Source organism: Octodon degus, unplaced genomic scaffold, assembly GCF_000260255.1.
Source record: "Octodon degus isolate 3935 unplaced genomic scaffold, OctDeg1.0 scaffold00121, whole genome shotgun sequence".
Lineage (NCBI taxonomy): Eukaryota > Metazoa > Chordata > Mammalia > Rodentia > Octodontidae > Octodon > Octodon degus.
The window spans coordinates 8,034,842-8,045,392 of record NW_004524697.1 but is presented as its reverse complement, the minus strand read 5'-3'; the positions used below and the strand labels follow the sequence as shown (position 1 = coordinate 8,045,392).

Genomic DNA, 10,551 nt, shown 5'->3' with positions numbered 1-10,551 from the left:
TTTTTTTTGCGGGGGGTTGTTTGTTTTTCCTGAGCATGTTAGTTACTTCTACTTCCAGCTACTGGTTTTCACAGGTCCCAGTGTCGCAGGTGGGATTTGGCAGTAGACCATAACTTAAAACTTTTCACAGTATCAGTTTTTCTCATTCAGTTTATCCAAACTGGAGGTACCTCTGTAATCCATTAAACCAGATTGTAAGAATTACATGTACAGTGATAGAAAGTGGTCAAGAGGGAGCAGTACGTTCAGAGATTTTCATCTTGTTTTTGTGTCCACGCTTCCCTCCTAGCCAGTGTAACAGCCACAAGAGTGACTGCTATAACTTTCTCTGTGTTCTACAACTATATGTAAAACTGTGTACATATATTAGCGAGTTGACTTTGTTTAAAAACTTGGAATTTTTAAATTTTCCTGTGAATTACATGTATACATATGTACATGTATGCAGTCGGAATTCTGTTAGGTTGCACAGTTTTCTATGGAATGATCATATTGCAATTATTTTCCTATTAGCGGTCATTCAAAATTTTGGGTTTCACTACCAAAAACAAAGATGCATGAAACATTCTTCGTTGTATATCTTTATGCTAAGAAAACATTTCCCAGAATAGACTATCAAGGGCCCTTCCTGCTCCTCATCTTGGTCTGGGAAGTTTATATTTGTAATCCCATGGGTAAATTATTGGAATCCCATCAAGTTAATTCCAGACTACCACATCCAGTGCAACCCATGGCGACAACAAAGATGCTAAGGCATGTTTATAGTTATGGGGAACCACGAGGTCCTAAGTCCAGCCATGGTGATGGCTATCAGGAACCAAAGCCTGGACCCAGGGCTGAACCTGGGTTTTATTCAGTCCTGAAGGAGGATTGGCTTGAGGATGAGTGACTGAGAATGAGTACTGTGAGCTGGGTGAGGTAGGAGGCCTGCATTTACCTCTCTGCAGTATGCAGAGAGAAGGAAATGCAGAGAGTAATCTGCATTACACAACTGAGCTAGTATTGAAGGTTTTGGGGTTGGTGCTTTCGCTTTGATGTATAATCTTTCAAATCCCAGGAAATCGTAGCCTCTATCTTGAAGCTCAATCCCAACTGACAGTGTGGAGCTCTGACTCTTCTGAGCTGGGTTCAAACAGGACCCAGCTCACATTAAAGAGCAGCAGGTGGGAGTTTCCAGGGAAACATGCCTGCAATCTTTAAAGACCACCACTAACACCTTGGCTAGACCAACATGCATTGCTTAAAGCCAATTGAAGGGATAAGGACAAATCCTAGCCAGCTCTGTACATATCACTACATGGAAATCAGGTCAGACATAGCCAAAATGAAAACAATTTCTCTTCTTTCAAGGAGAGTCACCCAGGTGGTCCCCCCAGCAGATTATCTGGATTGAGGGAAATACAGACTTTTCATGCATTATGCCAAATTTTATGCCACAATTTCAACTTGTGGTTCAAAAAATAAAACCTAAGCAACTTAGCTATCTAGCATCAAAGTATGAAAATGCTCACTGCTCATTCCATATCTCCAAATCACCCTGTCTAGCTGTCAGTTTTTTAAAGTTTTCATCATTTAGGTTGGTGCCTTAAAATAGCTGACTGATACTTTAAATTGCATTTTCCTGAACTAATCTCTTCTGATCAGTGAGATGTTCTCTTAGTTGAATGTTAGGCTGTACCTTTAAAAACAGCTCCTCATATGTTAAAAATGGTGGCCACTTATCTGATTCTGGCTTTCCTGATATTTTCCCAAGTAATAGCTAGCTCTTTAACTTTCTCTATAACTTTTTAATTTTTTAAATTTTTTAAACAACGTTATAAGAGAACTTTCCTTTTCCTGAACTATTTGAGAGTAATTTGCCAACATGACTATTCAAAAAGTCACATTCTCCCACGTAAGCACAATATCTCCATCCAAATTGGGATATATGTTTTCACCAGTAAATTTTGCCAATAATAGCAATAATCCCCATTAATATTCTTTAGAGCAAAATCTATCCTGTTCAGAGTCCAGCATTACATGTCTTTCGTCCTCAACTTGAAAGTCACTCTTTTTTTTAGCCTGGGGGGTGGGGCTGGTGTGGCATGTGGTTGCCTGGGATTGAACTGTGGTCCTTGCTCTTTGCCTGAGCTTGCCTAAGCAGGTGCTATCTCACCCACCCAGAAGTCATTCCTAGTTCTTAAATTTTTTTTGAGGTTTCTAGACTAGACACTATGGAGAATTGGGCTTGAAAATATTCTTCATTGTTGGGTGTAGGTCACACACCACTGGGGGAAAAATACACAGAGGTGATGCTACGTTCCTCTCAGGGCATCTGGTCAGATGACACCAGGCTTGGATTTCATGTCATCCAACTCGATAGCTTAGAATGGCAGTTTCTGGTCTTCTTCACTGTGAAGTTATTTTCTGTGTATCAGGTTTTCTTGCCATGGGAAGTACTTTGAGACTAATAAATATCCTCTTATCATACTTTGTATTTTTGTGTATCAGTGTATACCAGGGTTTCTAATTTCATTCATTTATTTATTTTTTTAAAGCAAATCTTTTTTTTTTAATATTTATTTATTTAATTTTATTTATTTATTTATTTATTTTGTGTGTGTGGCCAGCTCAGCCCACCAGGGGGCGGGGCTGGCTGGCATGTGGTGCTGGGGATTGAACCGCGGTCCCTGTGCTTTGCTAAGCTTGTTCTAAGTAGGTGCTTTAGACCACTGAGCCATCTCACCAGCCCCTAATTTCATTCATTTAATTTCACATGTATCACTATCACTAGTTACGTTGGTGCCTCATTTTCTCCCAGTCTGATGAAAGAAAATGCAGAGCGCTGATGAACCCCAGTGTAGCCACAGACTTACTGAGCTGGGCTGCTCAGTAGAGATCAGTCTGGAAAGGGCTTTGTTTTCTCCTGTACTAGCTGCAGATGTTTTCTGTCAGAAACATTTTCTTGTTCTTGGTGATGTTTCTGGTAGGACCTGTAGCTTTTTGGCCACTTTTGATTCTAAGAACATTCTCATTTTTAGATCTTATAGAGTTTAATCCATCCAAATAAAGCTTCAGTACTCAGCTGGTTCAAAGCTTTTCCCTTCTTCCCAACTCAGGCCTGTCTGACTCACTACTTTCTAGACAAGCAAAGAGTAGGGGTATGATCGCCCATGTTACCTCGTCACTCCCTAGCAGTCCCCTAGAGCGAGGGCGGGAAGATGTGAATCTAGAAGGAATACTTAGAGCCAGACATGGTGGCACACACCTATAATCCTAGCACTCTGGGAGGCTGAATCAGGAGGATCGCAAATTCAAGCCCAGCCTGATTTGAAAGGCCCTATTGCCAAAAACAAAAAGTAAACAAATAGGGGACTGGAGCTGTAGCTCAAACCAAAAGTCCCTAGGTTCAAAGTATGGTCCTGGAGGTAAACAGAGAGACAGAGAGAGAAAGAGAGAGATAGACCGACCGACCGACTGACAGACCGACAGACGACAGACAGACAGACAGACAGAGATAGAGACAGAGATAGACAGAGCCAGAGGGACAGGATGGCTGCAGCCTATAGTATTTGTGCTTTTCTGTTGCTTGTCATATATACTCTCTCAAGTCACATTGTCAAGCTGCTGCAACAGGTGAGCCCTGATTTCCCTCAGACTTTGTGTGATGGAGTCTCCCATAAAAACCAATTGTAGGAGCGAGACATGGTGGCGCATACCTGCGATCCCAGGGCTCAGAGGCTGAGGCAGGAGGACCGACTTGAATCAGGCAGTCTGGGCTACACAGTGAATCCAATGGGTTACAGAGTAAAATGTTGTCTCAAAAAAAAAAAAAAAAAGCTGGGGCTATGCCTCAGTGGCATAAGTGCCTGCCTGGCGAGTGCAAGGTACCAAAAAGCAAAGAATTCCACCCAATTTTAGATATGTTTGTCCTTTCTGCTTTTATTTTCCTTTAAATCAATATCTTTATTGTCTCCTGCAACCTTCTATTGATTAAGTTTATGTTCTAATTTCTTAAATCAAACTTTATTTTTCTCTGTTGTCTTTAAAATAAATCATTTGAAGGCTTAGTTCAGTGGTGGGCACTTGGTCTAGCGTGTATGTGGCTCAGGTTCAGGCCCCAGCTTTCCAAAATGCTAAAATAAGTAAAGCACTTAAAATTGAGTTCCCAATAGGAATAGCATGAACAGTGTTATATATGTTTTAGTATGAAATTTCTTCCTTATTTCTTTGTATATGGATCATAATTTCACATTTATCTACATTTTAATGTAATTACAACACAACATGTAATGTAATATTCACAAAATGTAATTATTTATAGTATTGTTTTAATTCCCAAGTAATTAAAAGATGGGATATTCCCTTTTCATTCCTCATTATGTTTTTTTCTTATTTTAATTATAATAAAAAACATGGCCTATAACATTTATATTTTGTAAATTGACTTATGTCCCCTTTGGAACTCAAGACAGGATTAACTGTTTTTAAAAGAATACAAAATAGTAATAAAATAAAAAAAAAACAAAATTTCACTAAACAAAGTAATGGGAACTCAATAATGGTTGCTGTTTAGGTTACTGAGATATAAACATGTAAACTTGGTTTCAAAATAAAGTTATAAGAAATTAAAAAGAAAAAAATAGGAATAAAAAGAAAAAAGTTTTAAACATTAACTACCCTTTTCAAAAGACCAGCAGAGATCGGCAGCACAATTATCCAAATTAAGCACAGGATTCACTTTTGTAAATGTCCCATTAAAATACAGAGGAAATAGAATTATGAACTGTAACATTCCATGTATCTTATAGATCTGATTTTTATTCATCTATTTCTACAAGTTTATTTTGTCTGTTTGGATTTGCCTGAGTCTGAAAAGTATGTGTTAAACTATCCTACGACGATTGCATCTTTACCATATTCTCCTGGTAGATTTTGCTTATGTATTTAGCTAACTTCCTAAATAATGAACATGGCTCATACCTATAACTATAGATCTGCTTTTCGTCACTGCACAACGCTAACATGTACTCTGTCTGGTCTGATATTAACACTGGCAGGCTTACTTTCTTCGGTTTATATTTACTTGATGGTATCTCTTTATACGTCCTCTAAATTTCCGCTTTCTTTCTTGCTGCATTTAAAGTAAGTTTCTTAAGTAAAATGTGTTGGGTTTTGATTTTTAAGCCATGCTGATGGTTGTCAGAAGTTATTATTCTCCTGTTTTCTGACTGCAGAGCTGCAGACGGCAATCTGAAGTCAGCCTGATTCCCCTCTTGTGTAAACAACTGGCTCTTCCTGTCTAGAAGACTGCGGAATCGTGGAACTGCTTTCCGAAGAAGAATGCTGTGTTGGAATCTCTGGTGGCTTCCTTTTATGTCCCTATGTCCTTGGAACTCAAAGAGTCCTTTCATTTAAAGATAAAAGTCTTTCTTTGGCTCTGCAAGATTTTCTCTTCTTCTATTTGTTTAAATGTTGCCTCTACTCCTTCTATTGTTTTTGAAACATTAATTTCTTATTTATTTGCACATTACAACTTCTTGTCCTTTTATATTGGCTCGTTTTGTCTTTGAATTTTTGCTGTTCTGAGAGATTGCTCTTACTTCCTGCAGACCACTATTCAGCTCTCACTGTTTCCCAGATTTTTTTTTTTCAATACTTAAACTTTAAGAATAGTGGTCTTAGCTGGGTGTGGTGGTGCATACTGTAATCCCAGTGTTCCACGAGGCCGTGAGAGGCTCATGGATGGGAGCCCAGCCTGGCCCATTAGGCAATTTAGTGAGACCCTATCTCAAAAAAGAACCACCCACTTCATGTGCTTGAGTTTCATTTACAGTACTCTGATGCATGGGAGCCCTTTGATTGCACTAATTTTATTTATTTATTTATTATTTCGTAAACAGGGTCTCACTCTGCAGCTCAGGCTGGACTTGAATTCCCTATATGCAGCCCACACTGATCTCAGACTTTCAGCAATCCTCCTGCCTCAGCCTCCCAAGTGCTGGGACTGCAGCCATGCACCACCATGCCTGACTAACTGCAATTATCACTTCTTCTTCTTCTTCTTCTTCTTCTTCTTCTTCTTCTTCTTATTATTATTATTATTATTATTACTACTACTATTATTTTCCTGCCTCAGATTTATTTGTACAAAGAGCACAGGAGGACACCAGCCCCCTACAGATGACACCCCAGGGGTCACACCAGTCCTTCTGTTTTTACATCAGCAGATAAGATGCTTTTACTGTGAAGCCTTCATGGAGGCCTAGGCAACTTTGGGAGCCTGGGCTGGAGCAGAAGCTGGAGCCTGGGCCTTGGCTGGAGCCTGGGCCTTTGGCCGGCAAGGCCTGCATCCCTTGGCAATGCAGACATGGGTACGCTTCCCAAGCTTGGGGTGGACAATATAGGGAAGTCAAGTGAGCCTACGGTTTACTCCCTCTGGGATGATCTTGGGCTTCACTTGCTTGGGCTTGATGAGGGCCTTGATAGCCTCGGCGTGTGCACTCATGGCCTTGGCATTGTTCGCTTGCTTCTTCTTGAAGCCCTTCGTGTTGTGCTTCTTGGCAAAATGCCTGTTCCTAAGGAACTTGGGATCTACCCCCTTCAGAGATTCATATCCTTGTGACCGAGGTTTCTTGATGCCATTTCTGTGCCATTTTGGGACTGGTTGTGCGTGGTGTGGTTCCTGGACTTGGCCACAACTGCACTGTAAACCGTGGCTACCAAACGCTTTTACTATTATTATTTTGTTTAAATTGCCATTCGCTCTTGAGAGTTTCTATTATGAAACTCTCAGCACGGCAGCAGAGCACAAGACCAAGTTGTCCAAGAACGTGCTATGCGTGAAGTTCATGCAGACGACTGGAGTCGGAAACCAAGAAACAGCTAGAAGAGGAAGGAAAAAAAGGTCATTAATGAAGAGCATTGGTACTTGGATTTGCCAGAGCTTAAAGAGAATGAGAGTTTCATAGTAGAACAGTTTCTTGTTATGTGAAGATCTTCTCTAACTTGATAACAGCTCTTACTCTTGGCACTGTGCCATTCTTCCCCCTCTGGCTGTGTTGTTACTTGGCCCACCTGAAGTCCCATTCCCCTGGGACATGCTGTAACCAACAGCCATCGCATGGAGAAGACAGCTCAGCAGTCTCCAACCCTGTGGACATGCAAGGAAACAGCCAGAAAATTCTTATCCTAGTTTCTCTGCTCCCTAGTTTCCTTAGCTACTAAGGTTCATTTTCCCTGGCCTCACAAAAGCTTTAGCTCACTGTGAACTCCCCAGCCACTCCTGGAGGGCCAGTGGGACGAGTGGGTCCTTCAAAGAGGTTGAGTCCGCTATGGGGTTGGCACATACACAATGTATTACTTAGGACAGACTCATATGAATAGCTTTATTTACTGCTGATGTGAAGTTTAAATTGAATTGGATGTTTGCTATTCCACTGGGCACTCTCTGTTCTATCTTTACTTGTCCGCGTGGATTCACAGGTCATTCTCTTGCCAGTAACCTCAGAGCCCTGAGTCCTACCTGAAGGAAGCTTGGTCGGGCCCTGTGCTCTCTAGCATAGAGGGTGGCAGAGTGTGGGTGTCTCGGGCTCTGCGCTCTCTAGCATAGAGGATGGCAGGGTGTGGGTGTCTCTATGGCACCCCAGGTCCTTCATAGCCCCTCTTCCCACCTCCTATGCTTTGCTAGAGAAATTCACAGTTGCACTGAGTTGAGAGAGAAAGGACAGCCACTGAGGTGCACGAGAGGCCACAGTGGAGTGGCAGAATATCTGAGGATGTAGCAGTGATTATCCTAGAGGCCTGGAGCCTGATAACCTACCAATTAAACAGTATATTGGATAAAAATGTTTTCAGACCTGTAAGCACTCAGGAAGCCTGTCAGTCAAGTATTTGTCTGCAGGATAATAGAAGAGGGCTGGAGCAAACGGGAGGGTGGGAACTCAGAAAGGCAGGGTCAGGCCAAGGAGAGCAGTGAGAAGTTCCAGGGGCTCATCATGCAGCTGCCCTGCACAACACTCAGGCCGACTCAGAAAGCAAGGACCGGTCTGTGGAGGAACCTCGCTGCTGTCTGGAGCCAGCACAGCTGCAGAGCACAAGCCCAAGTTGTTCAAGAGCTTGCTACACATGAAGTTCATGCAAAGAGGACTGGACTCGGTAACCAAGAAACAGCTAGAAAAGGAAGAAAAGAAGATCATTAATGAAGAGTGTTGGTACTTGGATTTGTCAGAGCTTAAAGAGAATGTGAGTTTCATAATAGAAGAACAGTTTCTTGTTATGTGAAAATCTTCTCTATGGAAGAATGTCATTCAGAGGATTCAGTCCTGAAGTTGAGAAATTGATGCTTCAGATGAATGCTAAAAACAAGGCCGAGGAGGAAAAGGGAGATGCCACAGTAGAGCTTGATGTGTCAAACAAAGAAATGGCTAGAAGATATGAAACCTTGGTGGGGACAATTGGAAAAAAGTTTGCCAAGAAGAGAGGCCATGCCAATTATGAAGAAAATGGAAATGAAACATGAAACCAATTAAGACAAAGATGTTCTTAAAGCCCCAAGATTAAAAATGGATCTTCTCAAATACAGCTCAGGGATCCCTGTGAAAGCAACATATTTTAGGGTTCATCCTGATGGTCTCTGTACTTGCTGACATGTAATGTTTATTTGTAAAGAAACGTATAATTTGGGGAACATTCTGGTTTTGAAACACATGTGTGGTGGATGGTATACATCTTTTTCCTAGTGACATTCATCAGGAGCACAGCACCAGCCCTCGTCCTCCAGGTCACAGCGGACGTAGGGCTGCTCGCTAAAGAGTTTTTGACCTCATATATTTTTTTAAATGTATAGTTATCCAGTCATTGACCTGCAGTTGGCTCCTAAATTAATGCCAGTGTTTCAGTTCCTAATGTTTATATTTTGCATGAGACCCTGAACACCCTGTAGACCCTTCCCTAAAATACAATTAAATTATGAATCATGTCAATCCAATTCATGCATTCAATTTGGACTCAAATGTTATGAGAATTCATTATAAGTTAATTCATCAAGGACAAACATAACCTCTAGCCTGAAGCATTTGTAGACCACCAGTTCACTGTCAGTTTTGGGGTAGTTTGTTTTGGTGGTTAAGGTTGTTTTTTTTTTTTTTTTTTTTTTTGTGGAAGCGGGGATTGAACTCAGGCCCTTGCACTTGCCAGGGAAGCACTTATTCCACTGAGCTATCTCCCCAGCCCCCTGGTTAAGGCATTTAATTAAAGTTCTGCAATAAACATGTGTTTTCACACACACACAGAAAAAGAAAAGAAAAAGAAAGCAAGGACAGAGCCGTGAAAGGGAGCTCTCCCTCACTTAATGGGGGAGAGAGGGTTTGGGCAGAGAACATAAGGATATGATAAAAGGCAGACACCCAAAAGTCCTTCCAGCCAACTTTTATTAGAGATGTAACTGGATCATTCAGGGCAGTTCCCAACAGGGACCTCGCTGTGAATGTACCCTAGTCAGCTTAATGCCCTCAGGATCAGACTGAAATCAAACTGACCTCTGAAAAATGAGATAGGATATATGTAATAGGCCAATCAAGGCAGTAAGTCCAATTCAGGCTTCTCATGTTTCAGAAAAGGTACTCCAAAACTTGCACTTCAGTTTTTGTTCTGCCTCTGCTCCCTCCAGCCAAAGAAAACCAAATACTGTAAAGTTTCAAATTGTCATTCTGTCCTCACCAGTAAAAATGCTGAGTGCTGCGGTTGTGTCTAGATGCCCCGTTCCCAAGCCTCAAGCAGCCCCAGGTGAGGCTTATTTCAGAGCTGTCTGGGTCGAGGGTGTGCGCTGCTGGGATCAGGATGTGATGCTAGAGTTCATCCACTAGTGCTAGGATGAAGGCCGCCAGGATTAATGGTGTGAGTGCTACCTGCCCTAAGAGAGCATAGCCCGGATGAGATATGAGCGACAGCAAGAGGCCTGCTGCTCGTCAACTGCTTGCCTTTGCTGTCTTCTTCCTCTGAGAACTGTGTCTCCCCTGCGATGTCCTTCAGTCATACCACCTGACTATCTTTGGCTTGAGACGTCTATATAAACTGTGAGCTAAATAAACTTTTCCTCCCTTAACTTGTGGGCATTGGGTATTTTATCTCAACAATGATAAAAAAGTAATTAAGACACTGAATAAACTAAAAAATCAACAACCCTTTTTGATCCATTGGAGATGTGATATCTAAGGGTAAAAAATTCCCCCTCCCCCAAACTGGAGACTAAACAGAAACCTACAAGTTGAAAGCTCTACAGGAACCAGGCTTAGGATAACCTAAATGGGAATTGATGAATTGCCAGGGGCTCAGAGTGCACAAGTTGACGAGAAAAAACCTAAAGGATCAAGTTGGTTTCCTGAAGCTCAACTAATATATATTGAAGAAAAATCTCTTTGTCTTTGGGAGGAAGGGGGTAAATTTTAAGATTTAGCTGAGCATATCAACTTACTATTAGAGGACCGGCCAAATAGCAGATTAAAGTACCTGCAAGCAGGCACAGGGACCGGGGGTTCAATCCCCAGGTCTGCCATGCCGGCCCCACCCCAG

General features: G+C 41.7%; 1 pseudogene; it reads left to right on the top strand.

Moving 5' to 3' along the window:
• The first annotated feature begins 8,070 nt into the window (after positions 1-8,070).
• On the top strand, positions 8,071-8,541 carry LOC101570466 (annotated as a pseudogene).
• Positions 8,542-10,551: the final 2,010 nt, after the last annotated feature.